Source organism: Triturus cristatus, chromosome 4_1 (assembly GCF_964204655.1).
Source record: "Triturus cristatus chromosome 4_1, aTriCri1.1, whole genome shotgun sequence".
Classification (NCBI taxonomy): domain Eukaryota; kingdom Metazoa; phylum Chordata; class Amphibia; order Caudata; family Salamandridae; genus Triturus; species Triturus cristatus.
The window spans coordinates 911,895,284-911,921,405 of record NC_140585.1 but is presented as its reverse complement, the minus strand read 5'-3'; the positions used below and the strand labels follow the sequence as shown (position 1 = coordinate 911,921,405).

General features: G+C 48.7%; 1 long non-coding RNA gene across 1 annotated transcript in view; it reads right to left on the bottom strand.

Annotated features, from left to right (window-relative positions):
- LOC146855787 (uncharacterized) overlaps window positions 1–14,973 on the bottom strand; it is a 136,859-nt gene extending 121,886 nt beyond the window's left edge. The window contains exons 1-2 of the long non-coding RNA XR_014981389.1: window positions 14,878–14,973; window positions 3,449–3,541 (exon numbers count right to left, since the gene is read on the bottom strand). This is a non-coding gene — a long non-coding RNA (uncharacterized LOC146855787). The remainder of the gene's footprint in view (window positions 1–3,448; window positions 3,542–14,877) is intronic.
- Window positions 14,974–26,122: the final 11,149 nt, after the last annotated feature.

Genomic DNA, 26,122 nt, shown 5'->3' with positions numbered 1-26,122 from the left:
TTATAGAGTACATAATGGACAAGTCGGTTGGGGTAAAATACAAGTAAGTGATTATAACGTACTAGGAAAAAAAAGGTTAGTAATACAAGTTGTATTTAACATAAAGTAGTATAGTAACTTATTCTTGTCAATTCTGATTGTCTCACAGAACAGAAACAGTAAACATCGCATCTTGACAACACATCACCAGCCAATACTCCTTAAACTCGACTGGACGCCATCACAAGACTTCAAGGACGCTAAGCAACAATTCTTAAGATCTCAGGTAGGACACCTTTGTTTTAGGAAAAAGACAACGCCTATTACATATAGTAGTGTAGTGCATCACTCAAAGAATTTAGAAAAAGGGTGTTAACCTTAACTTGTTGCCTTGCAGGTTCGACAAGAAGAAGACGTCAGCGTCCTGAATCCGGCCCTCCTCCCTAAACCTTATCTGGTAGCCTTAGTGGATCATTGTAAACACAGGTTATAAGGTAGGCTACAGGGAAGTTGGATCATAGCGTCTCTGCGAACAACAATCAAGCACCCTACAGGTAAGAGTGCTTGTTTGGTACCCTAAGAGAAGGCTAAGCCCACGTAAATTACTTCGCCCAGACGCTATGACTCGTATCCCAAAGTGTCTTTACAGGCTATAGCCACAATGTTAACAACCATACAGGCAGATAATGCTGCGCTTCGTAGAGATGTGTCAGCCCTACAAACCGCTATGCAAGGTTCATCAGTTCCTCAGTCTACTACGTGGAACTTTTCTAATACTCAGAAACCAATTCTAAAGCCACCCACATTTCAACCTAATATGCAAACACTGCATTTCAGTACTTCTCCTTCTTTTTCCTCCACACAAATTCAGGTTGTAACTCCAGTAACTGTCCATCTGGCAGCACCAGAACGATTTTACGGGGACAGTAATAAATATAAAATCTTTTTAAATCAGTGCCATTTGCATTTTATTGCCAAACCAACAGCCTTTCCTGATGATTCCTCCAAAATTGCCTTTATTCTCTCTTATTTAGGAGGGGATGTGGCGTTGTGGTCCGTTCCGCTCAGATTATAACCCCAATCACCAAACTATTACGTAAAAACACTAAATTTGAATGGAATGAGTCAGCTGAGCAAGCTTTTCAGACTCTTAAGAAGCAATTCACATCAGCTCCAATTTTAATGCATCCAGACCCATCTAACGCATTCATAGTAGAAGCTTAAGCCTCTCAATTTGCCATCGGGGGGATTTTATCACAAAGACACAAAGATACAGGGCAGATGCACCCTATAGCATACTAGTCAAGAAAATTATCAGTGGCAGAACAAAATTATGTTATAGCGGACAGAGAACTTTTGGCCATAAAAACTGTGTTTGAAGAATTGCAAAACTACTTGTTAGGGGCAAGACACCCTGTTACCATCTACACTGATCATCGAAATGTACAAACTTTGCGATCAGTAAAAGCATTGTCTGCTCATCAACTCCGGTGGGCCCTCTTTTTTAATGATTACAATTTTGTCATCACTTACCGTCCCGGAAAAGATAATAACAAGGCGGATGCCTTATTAAGTATAGGACTCAACGAAGATATGAACTGTTTACAAGAACCATCACAAGTAATTGTGCCATCCCGATGTTTTCAAGTAGGAATTACTTATAAAGATGTAATAGAAGAAGTTCAAAAAGAACTGCAAAATAAAAATACACAAGAGTGGATAGATGAATTTCCTCTGCTTCAGTGGAAAAATAATATGTTGTTCATGAATGACCAAATGTTTGTACCTACATCAAGTTTACAAAATCAAGTCATACAACTGCATCACGATACACCAATGTCAGCACACCCTGGAGTTACTAAAACCTACCAGTTGATTTAAAGACGATTTTGGTGGCCTTCCATGTTTAACGATTTACAAACTTATGAACATACTTGTACAAATTGTATACAAAACAAACCCTCACATCAAGCCCCCAGCGGTTTATTACTTCCGTTGCCAATACCCCCGCAACCATGGCATACAATATCACTTGATTTCATTGTAGAATTACCTCGTACTAAAGAAGGATTCACCACTATTCTTACGGTAATCAATCATTTTACAAGAATGGCACATTTCATACCCTTATGAAAAGTACAGTCAGCCAGAGAATTAGCTCAGACATTTTCAAAAGAAATCATACGATTACATGGCATTCCGTCTGTCATAATTTCAGACAGAGGTCCTCAATTCATTTCTCACTTTTGGTAACAGTTAGGTAAATCCTTAAATATGGAAGTCCGTACTTCTTCTAGTTATCACCCTCAAACTGATGGTTTAACCGAATGCACAAATCAAACCATAGAGCATAATCTGCGTTGAACATTGTCAACTTGTGAAGAAGAATGGTCAGATGTGCTATGGGTTTTAGAATTTGCTTATAACAACATGGATCATTCATCCATAGACATGTTACAATTCTTTTGTGCAACTGGTTTTCATCCAAAGAATATTCCTGGTCCAGATATCATTCCATCATTAACTCCATCTGTCTATGACTATGTAAAGAATTTGGTTTCTATTCAAAATCAAGCTCAGTTTAATTTGGCCAAAGCAAAGGAGAATCAGAAAACAACAACAGATTACATAGATCCACGCAACCTTCCTATTCAGTAGGAGATAAAGTATGGTTATCTACAAGACATCTACACATTAAAAGTAGTAAAAAAATTCAGCCCTCGATTTATTGGTCCATTTCTCATAGAAAAGATCATCAACCCTGTGAGTGTACAATTGTCACTACCTCCTAAATATCGTTTTCACCCGGTGTTCCATGTCTCATTATAAAAGCCCTTCAATCCGGAAACCCGTCTCACTTTAGCTCCACCTTCTGTAGAGATAGATGGTGTGCCTGAATTCGAAGTAAAAGCTATTCTTGACTTAATACAAATTCGAAGCAAATTACACTGTTTAGTGGATTGGAAGGGCTACAGTTCTGGGGAACGATCATGGGAACCTCTTGACAATTTACAGAATGCTCCTCGAATGGTAAGATCTTTTCCTGCTTGCTACCCTAATAAACCCAAACCTATTCCATTAGTTTTAGGGGAGTACTGTCATGACTCTGCTACACCTGACTAGTACAATTGCGGAAAAGTCCCGTAAAAACTTCATGTACAGTTAAATACAAGAATAGCAGGTTTGCATATTCCCAATTGAAACCAACCCCTGTTCCGTGATCTTTTACATATTTGTAGACCAAGGTTAAATGTGCAAACGTGCAAGAAAACACATTGTAGGAAAACTCTGTAAAACAGAGCGTCTGGTTACAAATCTCTGTTTATGCCCGTTTTAACATCAAGAACGCTTTCGCTCAAAGCGCATGATGTGTGCGTCTACTTGGGTGTGGCCAGGCTATAAATAGCCACACCCGAGTTCTAGAAGGCGCTTAGCCTTCCACCGTCGTCCAGAGAAGAAACACACTTACCTGCTCTTCGTCGGCTCCCGTTTGGCTTCTTCCAGCATTGGTGCTCCTGCGGATTACAGCGAGGGGGAGTACAGGAAATCTTATCTCCGGTTCCTGAAAAAGAAAACAAAAAGAAAAGGTAAGTGAACTGTTAGACCTGTCAGCCCTTTGGGTGGTCCCTCCTCATCATTATTTATTTTGTCCCACTTTTGCCTCAAACCCTGTTTGAATTTTTCCTTTTTGGGAACCACCAGACTTTTTAGTGTTGCTGCAGATTCAGGGAGCCATTTTACCTACCCCTGAAACTTCTGTCTGAGGGCCTGAAGCACAAAATGGTGGCCACCTGTGACATCACCAGCATCCACTGGAACCTACCAGCACCTTCCAGAACATTCCAGAACCCTGTGACAGTTGGAGGCGGTTTAGAATGTTGGGAAGCTAAGACAGAGAGTTGGCAGTTGGAGCTGGCAGTTGGCACCTGACTGGTGAAGAGTGAGCAGCACAAACGTGAAGGAGGAAGGAGTGAAGCAGCAGGGGTGGAAACTTGTGCCTGGAGTGGGGTCCATAAACCCACCCTTGATACTAGTCCCTACTGACGGAGCCCAGCCTAGAGCCCTGTGTGGGAAGAAGTCAGAAAAACCATCCTGAGGACCTGGACAGCAGGAACAGGCCTTAGAAACAAGAGAACAGCAAGATCCTGACCTGGAAGCTGGTTTCCCTGAAGTCCGACGTCGAGTAGCCTAAGACCTGGAGCCCGAGGTGGAGAAGCGGCGCTGACTGGAAAAGCAGACGTCGTACCCGGAGCCGCCAGAGGTCGAGAGAGGGCGCCGTCAGAGGTCGTGAGGAATACCAGAGGTCGAGGAGGAAGTCACCCGAGGTCGAGTGAGCGGCGTCATCGGAGGAGTGAAGTCCGCCCTCCGGAGTCGTCGGAGACCGAGGTGAAGGGTAACGGAGGTCGGGAGTGAGGATCGCACTCCGGAGTCGCCGGAACCTGTGAGAATCGTGCCGGAGGTCGGGAGTGGAGGTCGCACTCCGGAGTCGCCGGAAACCTGTGAGGAGCACCGGAGGTCGGGAGTGAGGATCGCACTCCGGAGCCGCCGGAAGTCGACATCGAGGCAAGGCCGGCCGACGTCATCGAAGCCGAGGTCGCCATCGGACCGGAGCCGCCCGAAGTCGACATCGAGTAAGACTGCCCGACGCCATCGAATCGGAGGCCGAGATCGAACCGAGGCCGCTGACATCGAGACCGGAGCCGCCTGCCGGCGTCGTCAAAGAACTGACATTGTGCCGAGGCCGCCGACATCGAGCTGGAACCGCCTCACGGCATCGACCCGACTCCAGCGGCGTCGGAGCATCAGGAAAAGGGCAGTAAGTGGAGTAGAGGGCGCCTAAGGCCCTGTGGAGACCTGAGAGACTGCTCTAAGGGGCTAGGGAGGTGCTGGAACCAACCTGACTGTGCCAGGGGTGAACTGGGACTAATCTAGAGAAGTTGTGTGGAGAGAGAGAGCCAGGTCTCTGGTATTTTCCCCCTTTATCTACCTCAGTTTAGGCCTCAGCCTTGACCAAGCCAGGGAGTAGACACCCCCAAGCCTTCCACATCCCCACAAGCTGTGCCTGGGCCAAATCAGCCCTTAGGAATTCAAAAGTGATCTGATTCCATGAGTGTCACTGTCAGCTTTTAAGTATTTATTAGGGGCATTGTATTTATTGTATTTAACCTATTTATTGTTCCACTGTATTTATTGGTCCACAGTATTTATTGATGCACAATATTTATTGGTTACAGTATTTATTGCCTCAGAATATTTAATTGCCTGTCTGTATTGCACTTTTATTTATGCCTTCAGTATTTATGATCACCCCTATTTATTGAATCATTAAGCCAGTATTTATTTGTCCTGCACTTTCTAAAAAGTTTGTATACTGTGATTGTTATTTATTTTCTCCAATCAGCAACTAAGAGAAAAAGCAGATAAAGAAAGTTATTTTCATAATTTTTACGGTGTAGAGTCGTTTTTGGAACGGATGCACGCATGGTTATTGTTTGGGTATGTTGTATGCTTAGCACGGAGCCTGATTCCTGACCACTCGAGCCAAGCTACCACAGTGTGTCCGGAAGACCACCACCACCCTTTCTAGTGTGGGAGTGGTTTTCCAACATAAATTGGTGTTCAGCGGTGGGATAGAGCTGTGCCTACGCATACTCAACAATAACTGTGGGTAGTCCATAGGCCTACACCGGGAGTTTTCTCAAGAGCGGCCTTCCTAATTGTGGGTTTTTGTTTTTTCCAAATTTACTCTGGTGGTGGGAGGAGGTATTATTAAAGGTACCCCCCTGCATAGTTACTGCACAAAAACCTGTCCTCTAACCTGAGTGGGCAAGATGGAGTTTGTACTAGAAAATCTAGAAACGTACACTGTGGCCCAACTCAGGGAGTTTTGCCAGCGGGAGGGGGTATACTGTCCCCCAGGAGCAAAGAAGGGTGCACTCCAAACCAGCTTAAGGGCTTGGGGGGAGGCACGCCGAGAAAGCAAGGCTGAGGAGGAAGACAGGGATGGAGAGCCTGACCCTGAGGGGGCTGAGATGTACCAACCTGAGGTGGGGAACCTGTCAGCAGGACCCAGAACCATTTCTAGGAAGGGCAGCAGTGCCTCTAGCGGTGGCTTGTCTGAAGTGGAGCTAACAGACCGGAGGGAGAAAAGACAGCTCACATGGGACTTAGCAAGGCTGGAAAAGGAGAAGGAGGAGCAGAGGATGGCCCATGAATTACGACTGAAAGAAATAGATCTTCAGATCTTGAGAATCGGGGCACAACCTGTTCCTAATGGTGGCAGCCAGACCCATGGAACCTAAACCATACCTGCCAAAGGACATAGTAGCTAGCTATGGAGTGGGCGACGATATCGCCAAGTGGCTAGCGGCCTATGAGGTCTCGTTGAGGGCCCATGGGGTTCCAGAGAAGTACTGGGGAGGGGGATTGTACAAGTACATGCCTCCAGCTGGTAGGGATGCTTTATTGGCCCTCGAAGAGGATGAGCAGACCCACTACCCCACCATGAAACTGGCGCTCATAAGGAAGTTTGGACTAACACCCGAAAAGTACAGACAGAAGTTCAGGGGTAGTCACAAACTGGGCACGCAGAATTGGGTGGACTTCCTGGACTATGCAAAGAAGGCAATGGAAGGTTGGATTCAGGGCAGTGAAGTGAGGAACTACGAGGGGCTGTTTGACCTAGTACTGAAGGAACACCTGCTCGAGAAATGTTTCCCTGAACTGCGGCAACACCTGGTGGATAGCAAGCTGACCAGTCCCCGGAAGCTTGCTGAGGAGGCGGACATTTGGGCTAGTACCCGGGTGTCCACAAGGGGGACTGGAGGGGATACTCAAAAGGCCGGACAGGGCGCCCCCCAGAAGAAAGAGGGAGGGGAAAAGAAAAAGGAGTTCTCCAAAGGCCCCCAAAATAACTTCCAAGGGAAGGGAACAGGATTCACCCCTAAGGCTAACCCACCCAGAAACCCTAATCCTGGCCAGAGTCAGCAGCCAAGGGTTGTCCATTGCTATGAGTGCGGTGGCGTTGGACACTATAAAGGAGATCCGAAGTGCTTGAAACGACCACCCCCTCCCACTGGAGGAAAGACCCCCGGAGTAGCTAGTGTAGTGCTCGGGGAGGAGATGCCCTTAACTAAGGGAAGGGAGTGGGCGGGCATCACTTTAGTGTCCCTGGGAGAACGGGAGATGGTTCCTAAGATCCAGGTGCCCGCAAATACCGCAAAGTATGGGCAATGGGTCACCATCAACGGCCAAAGAGGGGAGGCTCTGAGAGACACAGGAGCCAGTATGACTATGGTGCGTAGCCAACTGGTGTCTCCAGAGCAGGTAATTCCCGATGTACTCCACCCAGCCGCGATGGCTGACGGCAGAACAGGCCACTATCCAGTGGCCGAGGTTCCCTTTGAATGGGGGGGGGTTGCAGGTTCACTTCGAGTTGCCGTAAGCCCTGCCGTGCCAGTCGATTGTCTGCTGGGGAATGACATGGAGCACAACGCTTGGAAGGAGGTGGAATACCGGACTCACACCGAGATGCTGGGTACACCTGACTGGGCCTGTGTTAGCACAAGGTCCGCGACTACCCGAAGAGGGAGTTCATTTCGGCTGGAGCCTGGAACAAAGGCCCAGCCAGCTGCCAGTCAAGGGAAGAACCGAGGACAGGAGGAGCCTGCCTCGGCGTCCCCACCCCGTAGGACGGATAGGCCACCGGAGGTGGTGGACCAGGAGTCTGCGGTGGGGGACGTTACCAACCTGGAGGACCTACCCATCCCGGCCGAGTGGCACGTGGAGGGAGGCCCGTCCAGGGAGGAATTCTGCCAGGGCCAGAGGGAGTGCCCTACCCTTGAGGGGCTGAGGCGACAGGCCGAAGCCCAGGCAGCAGGGAACGTTGAAGGGAACTACAGTGTTTACTGGGAGGACAGCCTCCTCTACAGTGAACCCAAGGCACCCCTACACGGATCGTCACGAGCCTTGGTAGTTCCTCAACGTTATCGAGCCTTCCTTCTGGAGTTGGCTCACGAGATACCATTGGCAGGACACCTGGGGCAAGACAAGACCTTCGCCCGTCTTGTCCCACACTTTTATTGGCCTCAGATGAAAGTGTCATCCGATACCTACTGCCGGACATGTGTGTCTTGCCAAGCCAGTGGGAAAACAGGAGTGAAGCTGAAAGCTCCCCTGGAACCACTTCCTGTCGTTAGCACCCCCTTTGAAAGGGTGGGCATCGACATTGTGGGTCCATTAGATCCGCCAACTACAGCTGGTCACCGGTTTATCCTGGTTCTGGTGGATCATGCCACACGGTACCCAGAGGCAATACCTCTGAGGACCATAACAGCACCTGTTGTGGCAAGGGCCCTGATGGGAATCTTTACCCGAGTGGGTTTTCCCAAGGAAGTTGTGTCCGACAGGGGGACCAACTTCATGTCAGCGTTCATGCGGGCAATGTGGAAGGAGTGTGGAGTGACCTACCGGTTCACAACTCCTTACCACCCCCAGACCAATGGTCTGGTGGAGAGGTTTAACAAAACCTTGAAAGGCATGATCAGAAGTCTGCCTGAAAGCCTGCGGAGGAAATGGGACGTCCTCCTACCCTGTTTACTTTTTTCCTACAGGGAAGTGCCACAGAAGGGAGTGGGCTTCAGCCCCTTCGAGCTTCTGTATGGGCACCCTGTACGTGGACCTCTCAACCTGGTGAGAGACGGATGGGAAAGAACTCCCAGAAAGCTTCCCCAGGATGTGGTGAGCTACATGCTGGCCTTCCGGAGCCAAATGGCTAAGTTGTGGAAGCAAGCTTCTGACAACTTGGAAGCCAGCCAAGCAGTGATGAAGGCGTGGTATGACCACAATGCTCACCCGGTGGAGTTGGAGCCTGGCCAGAAGGTGTGGGTGATCGAACCGGGAGAGCTTAGTGCCCTCCAGGATCGCTGGTCAGGACCCTTTGAGGTGTTGGAGAAGAAGGGTAAGGCTACCTACTTGGTGGACCTGAAGACCCCTCGTCAGCCCCTGCGGGTGCTGCATGCCAACCGCCTCAAACCCCACCACGAGAGGCCCGAAGTCATCTTGATGATGGTGACTGACGGAGGAGAGGACGTGGAAAGCGAGCCTCTCCCTGATCTGTTTGCGTCTCAAGAGAAGGATGGGTCGGTGGAGGGAGTGATTCTCTCCCCATCTCTAACTCCTGAACAGCAGGAGGACTGTCGCCAGGTCCTGGGGCAGTACTCTTCGTTGTTCTCCCTTGTCCCGGGTAGGACTCACCTGTGCGTCCATGACGTGGACACAGGAGACAGCCCACCTGTGAAGTCCAAGATCTACCGGATGTCAGACAAGGTGAAGGCCAGCATTCATAGTGAAGTCACTAAGATGCTGGAGCTAGGAGTGATCGAACCTTCTAGCAGCCCCTGGTCTAGTCCGGTGGTGTTAGTACCAAAAGCTGCACCACCGGGTGCCCAACCAGAACTGAGATTCTGTGTGGACTATCGGGGACTGAATTCAGTGACCAAAACTGATGCTCATCCGATCCCTAGGGCGGATGAATTGATTGACCGGCTGGGAGCTGCCCAATATCTAAGTACCTTTGACCTTACTTCAGGGTACTGGCAGATCTCTTTGACTGATGGAGCAAGGGAAAGGTCAGCCTTCTCCACGCCCAATGGCCACTACCAGTTCTGTGTGATGCCCTTTGGGCTCAAGAACGCACCTGCCACGTTTCAGCGCCTGGTAAACCAGATCCACACCGGAATGGAGAGTTTCTCTGCTGCTTATCTGGATGACATAGCCGTCTTCAGTAACAGCTGGAAGGATCACTTGCGTCACCTGCAAGCTGTTCTCCAGGCCCTGAGACAAGCTGGATTGACGATCAAGGCCAGCAAGTGCCAGATCGGGCAGGGGTCGGTAGTGTACCTTGGACACTTGGTGGGTAGGGGAGCGGTGCAACCCCTCCAGGCGAAGATCGAGGCCATCATGGCCTGGGAACCCCCCAAGACACAGACTGAGGTCCGAGCATTTTTGGGCCTCACGGGATACTACCGCCGCTTCGTGAAGGGGTACGGTACCATCGTAACCCCCCTCACGGAGCTCACGTCCAAGAAACAACCTCAACGGGTAGTCTGGACGGAGGCTTGTCAGCAAGCCTTTGAGAGATTGAAGAAAGCCATGTGCGAGGCCCCGGTCTTAAGGGCCCCAGACTTTTCCAAGGAGTTCATTGTCCAGACAGATGCATCAGAACATGGCATTGGGGCAGTGTTATCGCAACTCAACGAAGAGGGTCTGGATCAACCCGTGGTCTTCCTATCCCGGAGACTACTTCCCAGGGAACAGAAGTGGAGTGCAATAGAGCGTGAAGCCTTTGCAGTGGTATGGGCTCTGAAGAAGTTGCGGCCATACCTGTTTGGCTCGCACTTCCTAGTTCAGACCGACCACAGACCCCTTCGTTGGCTGATGCAAATGAAGGGGGAGAATCCCAAGTTGTTGAGGTGGTCTATTTCCCTACAGGGGATGGACTTTCAGGTGGAACATCGGCCTGGAGTGGACCACGCCAATGCAGACGGTCTCTCAAGGTATTTCCGCCTTAGTGATGAGAACTCCCAAGGGGTTGGGTAGCTCTCCCCACTTTCAGCTGGGGGGGACGCGTGTTAGACCTGTCAGCCCTTTGGGTGGTCCCTCCTCATCATTATTTATTTTTTCCACTTTTGCCTCAAACCCTGTTTGAATTTTTCCTTTTTGGGAACCACCAGACTTTTTAGTGTTGCTGCAGATTCAGGGAGCCATTTTACCTACCCCTGAAACTTCTGTCTGAGGGCCTGAAGCACAAAATGGTGGCCACCTGTGACATCACCAGCATCCACTGGAACCTACCAGCACCTTCCAGAACATTCCAGAACCCTGTGACAGTTGGAGGCGGTTTAGAATGTTGGGAAGCTAAGACAGAGAGTTGGCAGTTGGAGCTGGCAGTTGGCACCTGACTGGTGAAGAGTGAGCAGCACAAACGTGAAGGAGGAAGGAGTGAAGCAGCAGGGGTGGAAACTTGTGCCTGGAGTGGGGTCCATAAACCCACCCTTGATACTAGTCCCTACTGACGGAGCCCAGCCTAGAGCCCTGTGTGGGAAGAAGTCAGAAAAACCATCCTGAGGACCTGGACAGCAGGAACAGGCCTTAGAAACAAGAGAACAGCAAGATCCTGACCTGGAAGCTGGTTTCCCTGAAGTCCGACGTCGAGTAGCCTAAGACCTGGAGCCCGAGGTGGAGAAGCGGCGCTGACTGGAAAAGCAGACGTTGTACCCGGAGCCGCCAGAGGTCGAGAGAGGGCACCGTCAGAGGTCGTGAGGAATACCAGAGGTCGAGGAGGAAGTCACCCGAGGTCGAGTGAGCGGCGTCATCGGAGGAGTGAAGTCCGCCCTCCGGAGTCGTCGGAGACCGAGGTGAAGGGTAACGGAGGTCGGGAGTGAGGATCGCACTCCGGAGTCGCCGGAAACTGTGAGAATCGTGCCGGAGGTCGGGAGTGGAGGTCGCACTCCGGAGTCGGCGGAAACCTGTGAGGAGCACCGGAGGTCGGGAGTGAGGATCGCACTCCGGAGCCGCCGGAAGTCGACATCGAGGCAAGGCCGGCCGACGTCATCGAAGCCGAGGTCGCCATCGGACCGGAGCCGCCCGAAGTCGACATCGAGTAAGACTGCCCGACGCCATCGAATCGGAGGCCGAGATCGAACCGAGGCCGCTGACATCGAGACCGGAGCCGCCTGCCGGCGTCGTCAAAGAACTGACATTGTGCCGAGGCCGCCGACATCGAGCTGGAACCGCCTCACGGCATCGACCCGACTCCAGCGGCGTCGGAGCATCAGGAAAAGGGCAGTAAGTGGAGTAGAGGGCGCCTAAGGCCCTGTGGAGACCTGAGAGACTGCTCTAAGGGGCTAGGGAGGTGCTGGAACCAACCTGACTGTGCCAGGGGTGAACTGGGACTAATCTAGAGAAGTTGTGTGGAGAGAGAGAGCCAGGTCTCTGGTATTTTCCCCCTTTATCTACCTCAGTTTAGGCCTCAGCCTTGACCAAGCCAGGGAGTAGACACCCCCAAGCCTTCCACATCCCCACAAGCTGTGCCTGGGCCAAATCAGCCCTTAGGAATTCAAAAGTGATCTGATTCCATGAGTGTCACTGTCAGCTTTTAAGTATTTATTAGGGGCATTGTATTTATTGTATTTAACCTATTTATTGTTCCACTGTATTTATTGGTCCACAGTATTTATTGATGCACAATATTTATTGGTTACAGTATTTATTGCCTCAGAATATTTAATTGCCTGTCTGTATTGCACTTTTATTTATGCCTTCAGTATTTATGATCACCCCTATTTATTGAATCATTAAGCCAGTATTTATTTGTCCTGCACTTTCTAAAAAGTTTGTATACTGTGATTGTTATTTATTTTCTCCAATCAGCAACTAAGAGAAAAAGCAGATAAAGAAAGTTATTTTCATAATTTTTACGGTGTAGAGTCGTTTTTGGAACGGATGCACGCATGGTTATTGTTTGGGTATGTTGTATGCTTAGCACGGAGCCTGATTCCTGACCACTCGAGCCAAGCTACCACAGTGTGTCCGGAAGACCACCACCACCCTTTCTAGTGTGGGAGTGGTTTTCCAACATGAATCATTTCTTTATTTGTATAGTTAAAATAAAAGGCGCCCAACGCAAGACAGCAACATCGAACTTAGGACAATTTCTGGAGCGCTTAGGACAATTTCAGGAGCGCTTATTTTTGTGACAAGAAGTATTGCTTAACAGCAACTATGATCTTTTCTGGAACGCTAAAAATAGTACCAAGAAATATTGCTGAAAACTAAAAGGAACCTTTTAAAGCGAACTTAGATAACACGTTAGATTTAATTGTAGAATTTTCATTATTATTGTTTTATTAAGAACCATATTTATAAAGTACTTGATGGACAAGTCGGTTGGGGTAAAATACAAGTAAGTGATTATAAAGTACTAGAAAAAAAAAAGGTTAGTAATACAAGTTGTATTTAACATAAAGAAGTCTAGTAACTTATTCTTGTCAATTCTGATTGTCTCACAGAACAGAGACAGTAAACATCGCATGTTGACATCACATCACCAGCCAATACTCCTTAACCTTGACTCGACGCCATCACAAGACTTCAAGGACGCTGAGCAACAATTCTTAAGATCGCAGGTAGGACACCTTTGTTTTAGGAAAAACACAACGCTTATTACAGATAATAGTGTAGTGCATCACTTGAAGAATTTAGAAAAAGGGTGTTAACCTTAACTTGTTGCCTTGCTGGTCGACAAGAAGAAGACGTCAGCGTCCTGAATCCGGCCCTCCTCCCTAAACCTTATCTCGTAGCCTTAGTGGATCATTGTAAACACAGGTTGTAAGGTAGGGTACAGGGAAGTTGGCTCATAGCGTCTCTGTGAACAGCAATCAAGCACCCTACAGGTAAGAGTGCTTGTTTGGTACCCTGACACTGATTATGAGCAAGCGAATGTGGGACACAGCCACCCTTTTCCCTATTATGAAAATAATAACTCAAGAGCTGAAAGAGTGCGTACCTTATATTTTATACAGACAGTGAATGATTCAATGATGGGGTGTGGGGATTAATCGGCAAGTACTAGTACACTGCAGAATGCAATACTACCCCAGTGTTCCATGTTTGGGAAGCAGTGTCAATTTAAGAACTGAAGATGTATGATGGGGCTCCCAAATAAGGGCCCGGCATCCATACCTGAAATGGAAGGTGATTAGAAAACATGTGTGGAGCCACACAGCAGAAGAAAACAGAACAAAAATTAGATTAGACAAAGGGCATAATGTAATATGCCTCCTGCACAGCCTGTATACGACGAACATGGGAAGCGCAATCAAACGAAGACAGGAAATTAATACGTTACAGGAGTCTAGGCTCAGGCCAATGATGAAAGCAAAAAGGTGCATGCACGCATGCAAGAAATACCTAGTACCCGCGGGTCAGGCCGCAGCCAAGATAATATTCATGAGTGTGCCGATGACGCAAAGTGATACTTACGCCAAGTAAAACAAGATGTGATACTTCAAAATAAAAGAGAGCTAAGTAGATGGTGGCGTAGAGAAAGAGGAGACAGTGCACCTGTGTGCTTCCCCCCTTTTTACTTACATTGTCTGCGCTAGTGCGACGCTTATATTAAGCGGGGCGGGCATAACATATAATATATAATACAAGACGAGCAAAATAAATAATACAGATAATGAAACGTACTATAAAGACATACAACGTACATGGGTCACTGGAAAACAATAAGCAAGTAATCGCGTGGGTGACAAGTCGATTGTGTATGCGAGTGTAAAGCACCTAAACTGAAATGGGTAAGAATCTGTCAATAAATAATTAATGAGAGGCACCTGTACGGCCCTCAATGAGAGTGCATGTGCTTCTTGGTCACTTGGGATATGTGCAAAATAATGTGCAAAATAATGGCGCCTGAGACAGAAGAGTCAAGGTAAAACAATCTACATTGCGTCCAAGCAATCCCAAGCAAATATGGGCTCCGCGATGGTAGAAGGGTGCATGGTATCTTGTGGCTCACTATGTGATTCGGCCGTCCGAGTAAGCATATGTAGATGATTAAGGCATGCAGGAAGAAAACAAGTGCCCACATGCCCATAAACTTGGAAACGGAATTGATCCCGCCTCCAGGCTGCTAAGAAAAATACTAGCGTGAGGTACACAAACCAATTATGGAATAAAATGGCACTTTGAGCTGGAAGAATTACCAAAAACTAAACATATTGCCGGGATACGAATAAAACTAAAACTAACCCCATAGCGATTCATATGTGCAAGCTTATAAAGCACATACACGAAACAACAGAAAAGCCACTGGTCTCGTGCCATATCAAATACCTTTGATGCATGTGTAAGGCGTCCTCTCTCTGGACCAGATTCAGGATCAAATGCCCTGCCTCGAGCACGTCCTTTTTAAAGTGACAGGCGTGGCAACAAAAGGAAAGACAGCTCACAGCGCAGGAAAGCTGGTGGAGTGCGTGCAAGATCCGCATTCCACACCATGACCTGTGCTGCTACCTGCGGCCGTATCCCGGCCTGTCTTGGTCAATGGGCAGGTACCCGTGTGGCGCGACCCTGTTATGACAATAACAAACAGATTACCAGAACCTGTATATAACACTGTTAAGCGCCGATATAGTCAAATACCTAACTAGATGTACCCAGCCTTAAAGTAGATTGATGGCACAACATGCCGGCAATAATATAAACCTGTTATATAAAATGATATGTGACCCATAAGTAACAACAAATAGTTGGCTGCCTAAAGGCATATATAACCAAGGATGATATATCATTTGAAAGGCACCATGAGAACAACTTATAAGTGTGCATATGACGATACCGATAAAGTGTGAAGAAAAATCAGATTTAAAAACATGCACCACACTACTTCGCTGGCATACAAAAAAATCATTAACAACCGGACAGATCCACTTGACCGGCTTAGGGAGCACTGGCAATCTGCGGTGGGAGACATGGATGACCCCGACTGGCGAGAGGCGATGGCCTAATCTAAAGAGGTGGCAATCTCTTCTAGATTGCGGCTGGTGCAGTTTAAAATATTGCATAGATCCTACTACATACGGGTTACTCTACACAAGATGGGAAGGATTTCTGACCCATTTTGCCTGCGCCTTTGTGATGCCATAGGTACATTTTATCACACCTTATGGGACTGCACAAAGATAGTACCGTACTAGGAGGCAGTGGTGGGGACAATCACGGAGGTCACAGAGAAACATGTTCCGCTTGAGCCTAAATGTTGCCTTCTTAATGTCTGGGGTCCAACAGACCTTAACCACGCCGAACGCCAGTGGGCGACTACGGGTATGATAATAGCTAAACGAAACATAGCGCAACAATGGGGAGTGGGGACTGCCCGACGCTGCGGAACTGGTGTAATGACATGGACATGATCATGGTAACGGAGAAGGCCACATTTACCAATAGGAAATGTCCCAAAAAATGGGAAAGAGTGTGGGGTAAATGGAACATATATCGGGGAAACATCTGCACCCCTCCAGTGGAAGACAGCGACTCGGACGAAGACGTGTGATACTAGTGGAGGCTTGTGTGCGCAAAAGTGAAAACTTGTATTAATTGACTGTAACGATGTAACATCATGCAGTGAAAATGTAAGTACAGATCAATGTTATTCAACAAAATGTTTTAATAAAAATAATTAAATTATTATTTTTTTAAAAACATGCACCACAGGACATGGCCCCTGTCACTGAAAACAGTGTAATGGTACGTATGGCCGTCAAAGCTTCAAGCCTGAGGAACCAATGTGTGATATGACGAGAAAGATTTCAAGGAGTAACAAGGATAATAAAAGATCTATACCCCGTGAGTCAAGTATGGGTGTCACATGTCCTGAAGTCAAGAAGTAATGCTGTGTTCCTAAGTCACTTAGGTGATAGATGAGTGAGAGAGTGGGGGGTTATAAATGGCAAAGTATGCATAGACAGAACAAAAGTAACAGTGGCAAGGTTAAATCACCTTATGCCATCACATCCTGGTAGACAAGCAAAGGACATATGGTCTGTCACTAAGGACACACTGGACCGAAGGTTTTCTGAAAGCCAAGGATACAAAATGTCAGGCAAAGATAACCGCTAGAGCATAGTGAAGCCTATCTCAAGAGATTATTGAACCCATCATCTGTATTGTGCCCTTTAGTAACGGACTGTAGCCAACATATCTATTTTGCCTCAGGTTGTCGCAATGTGAATTTCCTGTTCCCCCTACGATTGTTGGTAGGAATGTGGTCGATGTCAAAGAACCCAAATGTTGTGTCCCCGTTATGTGCTACGCGGTAGTGTTCTGTTATAGGGTATCTGGGTCAGAATTAATCAGGACCCAGCGATGTTCTTGTATTCTCGTTTTGAGACTGCGTGCAGTGCTGCCCTCGTATATCAAGCCACAGGCGCATTCCAAGATGTATATCACGTACTGCGTGTTGCATTTAATGAAGTGCTTTATTTTATGTACATGGTTTGTGTTGTAACAGAACTCACTGTGTTTGTTATGACCATATTGGCATATGTTGCAATTAGTGCAGGTAAAGAAATCCTTAGGAGCAATGGGTAACCAATTGTTCATGTGCGCTCTCTGATTTGTGATATAAATATAACCAGGGCATAGGGACTCCCTCAGTGTCTGTCCTCTCCTGTATACTATGGTTGGGTTCTCATTGATGAAAGGGCATAGTGTGCCAATGTTTCCTGATAACTGTGAAAATCCTGTCGCTATGTGCAGTGTACTCTTGGTAAAGAACGCCACTTTCTCCCTGTGTTGTCCCTTTGCGTGTTTTTTGTATGTCATGACTGATGTTCTATCCCTTAATGTATCAGCAGTCCTGGGGAGACTAAGAGCCCTTTGTTCAGCTCTGTCTAAAACTTTGTGGTCATAACCACGATGGTGGAAGCATTGCTTAATGTTGGAGATATTCTTCTTAAACCTGTTCTCCTCACTGCAGATGCGTCTTGTCTGTACAATTTACCTATAGGCGATATTAATGATGATGGAATTACCATGAGCACTGGATGTGTGCAAAATGCTGTTACATGCCGTTTCCTTCCTGTACAGTGTGCTATAGACCACCCCCTCCCTGACATAGAAATTATTCTCTAGGAATATGGTCTTTATAATAAAAAAAGAAGCCGAACGTAAGCATGAGTCAATTGGAGAAACTGCGTCTGATCTCACTTCTGCCATATTTTGCCGAAATTGTCACGATCCGTCCACAGTCCTGTACTCCTCAGGATTCGAGTGATGCTATATGGTATCCACCTCTTGATATCCCCAACTCTTGCACTAATGGCATGGAGGATTTAGGGCAATCAAGCGAGGGAAGGGAAGGAAGGGAACAGCGGGGAGTAGAACCTGTAAAGAAAAATACACAAAACAAACAAACCCTATAGGCACATCATGCTACTCTCATGAATTCTCGCTAACCTCAGACCCATCTATGGGCTATACATCTTGAAGGGTACTCTGTCCTCCACAATATTCCATCATAAGCGTACAGACAAAGAACTCATGAATACACCCAGATTCATCATTCATTCATGGCATGAGAACATAGCATTGGCAAGAGGGTGACATAATTCATTCATGGCATGAGAACATAGCATTGGCAAGAGGGTGCTCCCTCTCTCCTATCTTTCGTACTTTTTGAATAGGTGTATGAAGCTGAGACCTAAGGAAAATGCCCTACTATCGTAAGGACTAATTCTGATGGGCTGATCAGTGTTCTAGCAGAGTCTCTATTTAATGTCTCTTACGGAAGTCTCTCTAAACGCGGTATGTACCGCTCGTATTTAACAGTCTATCAAAGTAATCAAACACGCCGGTCAAATTCCCCCCCTTGATAGTGGGAGTTTGGCGTGAGGGTTTCTGGCGGTTCTCTGCCCTCTTGGACAGCTCAACAGCGCTCAAGTAACGGCTCTCTCTGTTGCGCTACAGAACGCCATAGTACAAAACTAACATGCTCCCATGATTCGGAGCCGGGGCTATGGGTCTGAGACAGTCCTCCCCCGTCAGGGAGCGTGGTGCACTTATCTTTCTCTCCAATATGAAGTCCTCCGATACTTTCTCGGTCGTTAGGGGGAAGCCAGCCTGCCTGCCGCCTATAAGCCCACTGACTCTTTGCCTCGAGCTGCTATGGAACCAACGGATCCCGTTCTCCTCTCGGCGGTAGAACGCCAGTGCTGGGACGCTTCCTCTTCAGGCTCGACGACGGACGTGCTTCCGTGAACTATGCACAGCCTCACGGATGCGTCTTGTCGTTTTTGTACTCGTGACTCCTCCCCCTCTGGACCTCGGGCATGCTGGGGGTTGTAGGCAATGCAGGCGCGCGATCCCTGCTTCCCGAAAGTAGGTCCCCCTGCCCCCTGAAAGTAGGTCCCCCTGCCCAGCGCCTCCTAGAACCCGGTTTGTCAGGGTGCCGACGATAGAAGGCCCTAACCCTGGCCGGGGCGTGTACTTTCCAACAGGGCTCCCATGAATCCTCTTCCGCTGTTTATTCTTTCCATGAGACCAGGAACCAGAGGTTACCACCCCTGTATTTGGAGTCCACAATTCGCCGTACCTCGTACTCCTGTCCTTCTTCCGCTGAGATAGCCGGAGGAGCTTTCTTCAGTCCCCCCTTGGCCGGCTTCAGAAGACTGCAGTGGAAGACGGGGTGTATGCGAAGAGAGCCTGGAAGACGTAGTTTGTAGGCCACGGGGTTGATCCTTTTCCCCACTTGATAAGGGCCGATATATCTGGGGTGGAACACGCTCCGTAGTTTGAAGCGTATATTCTTCGTAGACAACCACACCTTGTCCCCTTCCTGATACTGAGGCCCTTCCACACGATGTCTGTCTGCCCATTTTTTGTACGTCAGTTTTGCGTTGATCAAGTGCTTCCTCACTTGCCCGTGTCCTTCGCGCAACAACCGCATTCGAGCTTGAACCAAAGGTTGATTACAAGCCCCTCTGGGCAGAACGATTGGCAGGATAATGGCGTTGAAGCCGTAATTGGCTGAAAAGGGAGATGCGCCTATGGAGCTGTGCGTCGCATTGTTGTAGGACAGTTCGGCCATCCACAGCAAAGAAACCCAGGAGTCCTGCTTCTCTTCCGCGTAGCATCTCAGATACTTTTTTAATGTTTGATTAAGTCTTTCCGTTTGCCCGTCTGTCTGGGGGTGGAAGCTTGTGGATACCGCCGACTCTATGTGCATGGAATGACACCACCCCTTCCAGAAACTGGCGATGAACTGGGGGCCCGTGTCCGAAACGATGACTCGCGGGACGCCATGGATCCGCACCACGTGTTGCAACAACAACTGGGCTGTTTGGCTAGCCGTAGGCAGGTTTTTGCAGGGAATGAAGTGCCCCATCTTTGTCAGGCTATCTACCACCACTAGGATGGCGGAACACCCTTGATCCACCGGGAGCCCTGTTATAAAATCCACGCTAATGTTCTGCCAGGGTGACCGGGGCGTGGGCATGGGACAGAGCAGTCCCCTGGCTGTGGCGGTGTTCGATTTCCCTCTGGCGCAGTCCTCACAGCGGGCTACCCATTCCGTTACGTCCAAGACCATCGTGTCCCACCAGAAAGATCTCTTCATCAGGAGGAGTGTTTTGTGTATGCCCTGATGCCCTGCTAACGGAGAGTTGTGACACCAATCAAAGGCCTTTTTCCGAAGGGACTGTGTGGGTACAAACAGACTATTCTGTTGAAAGGGCAGACCCTGCCGGAGCTGTCGATCCGGTCTCTGTTCAGCCCATCGGGCCCATGCCTCAGGGCTCCTGTTGCCTCGTATGTCATCGAGATAATTCTCTGCCTTGAGTGCGCAGAGAACCTTGGCGGGAGGTATGATAGCCTCTTTGGGGGCATCCTCTTCCCCTTCTGTGGTCAACACCCTGGACAGGGAATCTGCCTTCCGGTTATCCACTCCCGGTCTGAAGGTGATGACAAAGTTGTACTCCTCGAAAAAGAGCATCCACCTCATCTGTCTGGGAGACAGGTGTCTAGCTGCCTTTAAGTACTGGAGATTTCGATGATCGGAGTATACCGTGACCGAAAACCTGGCTCCCCACAAATAGGGACGCCACTCCTGGAACGCTTTCTTAATGGACAGCAGCTCTTTTTCAGCAATATTATAGTTCTTTTCTGCTGGGAGTAGCTTCCTGGAGAGGTAAGCCACTGGATGCAGCTGCCCGGTATCTATGTCTCTTTGTGAGAGGATGGCCCCAATGGCCTCATTAGAGGCATCTGCCTCAACTATGAAAGGGGTGTCGAGCTGAGGGTGGCGCAACACTGGCGCCATAGTAAAAGCTTCTTTTAGATACACAAAGGCCTGTTCCGCTTCGGGGGTCCAAGCAAACGGCACTCCCTTTCTGAGAAGCCTGGTAATCGGGAGGGCTATTAGCGAGAACTCATGAATGAAGCGCCGATAATAATTAGCAGAGCCCAGGAAACACTGTACTTCCCTCACATTACCCGGAACCGGCCACTCCTGTACCTCTTGGATCTTCCGCTCTGCCATACACATACCCTCAGGACGGAGTATCACTCCCAAGAACTCGACTTCAGACACACCGAACTCGCACTTACACAGTTTGCAAAACAACCGATGCTTCCTCAAAACTTGCAACACTTGTTTCACGTGTTCCTGGTGACTGCTCTTGGACTCGGAGTAAACCAATATATCGTCTATGTACACGACGACTGTTCGGTCTACGTACTCATGCAATACGTCGTTTAAGAAGTACTGGAATGCCGCCGGGGCGTTACACAACCCGAACGGCATTACCAGATACTCAAAAAGACCGTACCGGGTTTTAAACGCCGTCTTCCACTCGTCCCCTTTGCGGATGCGCACCAAGTGATAAGCGCCCCTGAGATTGAGCCTGGTATATATCCTTGCCTCGCGTACTTGGTCCAACAATACGGGGATGAGCGGCAACGGATACCTATTGCGAATGGCGTTCTTGTTCAACATGCGATAATCACAGCAGGCTCTCAAGTCTCCATTCGCCTTAGAGATAAAAAACAAAGGGGACGCCACCGGGGAACGTGAAGGACGAATAAACCCTATTTCTAGGAAGTGGTCCAGATATTCTCTGAGGTGTTTCGTCTCTGGTTCCGAGAGAGCGTATACCCTACACGTGGGCATGCTGGCTCCCTCCACCAGGTCTATCTGGCAGTCATAAGACCTATGGGCGGAAGTGATTCTGCCTGGGATTTGCTGAAGACATCCGCAAAAGCGGAGTATTCTCTAGGAAGACACACTTCTGTTTCCACAGCCGTAGCTGCGACGAACGGGCAGGCTAAAGCAGCAGCACAAGAGCCCCACCCGGGAACGCAATGCTCTTTACAGACTTCGGACCGGAAGAACACTGTCTTCTCTTTCCAGTCTATAGTTGGGTTGTGAAGACTGAACCATGGCATACCCAGGATAACCTCATACTGAGGCGCCTCAATGATGTTTAAGGCCAGTGTTTCCACATGTCGCCCTTCTCCTGTTCTGGTTGTTAGGATGAGGTCCTCGGTTTGTTCAATGAGTAGTCCCGAGGTAAGCGGCTTTCCGTCAACCGCCAATACTTCTTCGGGAATCTCCCTAGCTACCTTTTGGATGCCCAACTGTTCAACCAAACCATTATGTATGAACTTGCCCATTGCTCCTGAGTCCAACATAGCCTTAACCTGATAATGGCTATGGCCGTTGTCTAACCACATAACCAGCTCTATGTGTTTTTCTGTATTTCCCTGTCGCGTGGTAGCCAGAGAAGGGATTCTCCAGTGTTTGTCCTCCTGATTCTCGGGAGCTTCCGGTGATACTGGGTACCCCTCAGGACTTGTGACTACGGCTATGGTTTTCCGATTTCGGTTGTTACCCCCTGGTCTCTTGGGCCTAGCCGGGCATTCTCGAACATAATGTCCTTTCTTCCCGCAATACATACAAAGCCCCTGAGTTCTCCTGCTCTCTCGTTCCGTACGAGCCAACGAGGCTCGAATGGCACCCACCTCCATGGGTTCGGGGGCCAGGTCGGTACCGGCCGTCTCTTTCTTGCCTCTTTCTCCCCGAAACCTGTCCCCACCCCAATCCGTAATGCGCCCATCTAACCGTAGGGCCAAGCTAATCAGATCGGCGCATGTACGCGGTTGAGGGTCTATTCGGGCTATGACATCTTTCAATTCGTTACAAAGTCCCTGGTAGAAGAGTGACATCCGTTTCTCTTCAGGCCAAGCGGCTTCCGCCACCAAACGATTAAATGAGGTCAAGTAAGTCACTAATTCGTTTCGCCCCTGTCTGAGGTCTAGCAACTCCCTGTCTGCACTAAATGTAGTCGTGCGTCTGTCGAACACCCCTTCCAGAGCGACCCTAAACTCGTCCCAATCGGACAATACAGGATCGTTGTTCCGGACCAAGGGCACCGCCCAATTGGCGGCATCGCCCGCCAAATAAGAGATGGCAAACGCCACCCTGGAGTGATTGTTTGGGAAGGAGGACGGCCTGCAGGAAAAATGCATCAAAATCTGTGTTAAAAACACCTGAATCTTCTGTGGGTCTCCTGTATATCTTTCAGGGTTGGCTAATGAAATTGGTGGGGGTACCGTCACCTGGATGGGAGGAGACCCTGTGCTCACATTAAAGGGGTTCCTAGACAACCTGTCTACTTGATCTCGTAAAGCTGCGGTTTCAACTCGGGATACGGCCAGTTCCTGCTGAACAGAGGCTAGTGCCTGCAATACCTCCTCCATACTGCTGCCCTATAGCCACCCCCCGAACCGGGAGGAGTATTAATACGTGGGTGCGTAATTCTGTCACGATCCGTCCACAGTCCAGTACTCCTCAGGATTCGAGTGATGCTATATGGTATCCACCTCTTGATATCCCCAACTCCTGCACTAATGGCACGGAGGATTTAGGGCGATCAAGCGAGGGAAGGGAAGGAAGGGAACAGCGGGGAGTAGAACCTGTAAAGAAAAATACACAAAACAAACAAACCCTATAGGCACATCATGCTACTCTCATGAATTCTCGCTAACCTCAGACCCATCTATGGGCTATACATCTTGAAGGGTACTCTGTCCTCCACAATATTCCATCATAAGCGTACAGACAAAGAACTCATGAATGCACCCAGATACATCATTCATTCATGGCATGAGAACATAGCATTGGCAAGAGGGTGACATCATTCATTCATGGCATGAGAACATAGCATTGGCAAGAGGGTGCTCCCTCTCTCCTATCCTTCGTACTTTTTGAATAGGTGTATGGGGCTGAGACCTAAGGAAAATGCCCTACTATCGTAAGGACTAATTCTGATGGGCTGATCAATGTTCTAGCAGAGTCTCTATTTAATGTCTCTTACGGAAGTCTCTCTAAACGCGGTATGTACCGCTCGTATTTAACAGTCTATCAAAGTAATCAAACACGCCGGTCAAATTCCCCCCCTTGATAGCGGGAGTTTGGCGTGAGGGTTTCTGGCGGGTTCTCTGCCCTCTTGGACAGCTCAACAGCGCTCAAGTAACGGCTCTCTCTGTTGCGCTACAGAACGCCGTAGTACAAAACTAACATGCTCCCATGATTCGGAGCCGGGGCTATGGGTCTGAGACAGTCCTCCCCCGTCAGGGAGGGTGGTGCACTTATCTTTCTCTCCAATATGAAGTCCTCCGATACTTTCTCGGTCGTTAGGGGGAAGGCAGCCTGCCTGCCGCCTAGAAGCCCACTGACTCTTTGCCTCAAGCTGCTACGGAACCAACGGATCCTGTTCTCCTCTCGGCGGTAGAACGCCAGTGCTGGGACGCTTCCTCTTCAGGCTCGACGACGGACGTGCTTCCGGGAATTACGCACAGCGTCACGGATGCGTCTCGTCGTTTTTGTACTCGTGACTCCTCCCCCTCTGGACCTCGGGCATGCTGGGGGTTGTAGGCAATGCAGGCGCGCGATCCCTGCTTCCTGACAGAAATAGCAGAAAAAGTGGTCAACACTCAACTGATAGCCCATATTAGTCAACACAACCTACTTCACCCTACACAATCGGGCTTTCGAGCGACCTACTCTACTGAATCAGCATTGCTCCTATCCACAGAAACCGTCCGCAAACATGGAGATGAGGGCCAGACGCTCGCCCTAGTCCTCTGAGACCTCAGTGCCGCATCGACACTGTAGCCCACCCAATACTTCTACAGCGCCTCAGGAAAGGAGGACTGGCAGAACGAGTCCTATACTGGCTGAGGTCCTTCTTACATGCCCGCAGCTTTCAAGGTGTCTCAGCAACCTTACTATTCTAAGAGCATTGTGCTCGCCAAAGGGGTCTCTCAGGGCTTCATGCTCAGCCCCACTCTCTTTAATCTCTATATCACCCCATTGGCAGAGATTATTGGGAAGTATGGCATCAGTGTTGTGTCATATGCGGATGACACAACTGGTGGTGTCATTAGCACAAGCCCATGATGAGGCAGTCATCAACTTTTCTACTTGCCTACAAGAACTGGCGTCTTGTATGTCGAACAACTGTTTAAAACGTACTGACAATAAGATAGAGGTTCTAGTGGTAGGCAAAGCCCCCTCAATTTGGTCCTCATCATGGTGGCCTCAGACTTTGGGCCCTACTCCATCCCCCAGCGAACAGGTTAAGAACCTAGGGATGTGGTTGGACACCAAGCTCTCCTTTGAGAGCAACACCAGACTGGTGGCAGGGAAATGTTTTGGGGTAATGAGAGGACTTCGAAAGACCCTTGATGTACTTCCCATGAAAGCTAGAAAAACCATGGTTCATGCTCTGGTAACCTCCCACTTGGACTATGGTAATGCCCTTTATTTGGGGGCAAGTAGCTAATGTATGAAAAGACTTCAGTCTGCCTCGTTCTGATGCTGCCCAGGAGAGCTTCCTCTAACCCGGCCCTGGCATCCCTTCACTGGCTTCCGGTGAGGGAGAGAATTCTCTTCAAAGCCCTGTGTGTTAGTCACCACATCTTACAGAGAAAAGGAGAAACCTATCTACATGATCTACTTACCCCCTATACTCCGACCTGCCTTCTGAGATCATCCTGGACGGAAAGGTCAGCACTCCGACCATCAAAAGAGCGAGAATGGGTGGCCGATCCTTCCGTTTCCTGGCAGCCAAGCATTGGAATAACCTCCCCATTGGTCTCCAGATGGAGCCATCGGAGACACTCTTTCAGAAACAAATCAAAACTTTGCTTTTTCCGTCCTTAGGCCTTCCCTTGTAGCTGTTTCACAGTACTGCTACTGATGAGTTTTTTGACGCCACATTGCGGGGACACACTAGTGAGTGTAGCCATTTGCTTTATAAATTTGTTTATTATTATAATGGTGCACGGTGAGTTGGACATTATAAGGATTATCATTCATATGTGCCAAATATTCCGCCTGCTGGGTGTCAGATCCCGACCAGAGGCAAAAGATGTCGTCTATGTACTTCCCCCAGAAAATGATGTACTTGGTCCAAGGGGAGGCACATTTACTCCAGGCATGCTCCCTGTCATACCAGCCCATAAAGAGTCCGGCATAAGAGGGAGCAAATTGTGAACCCATTGCAGTTCCCTGCAGCTG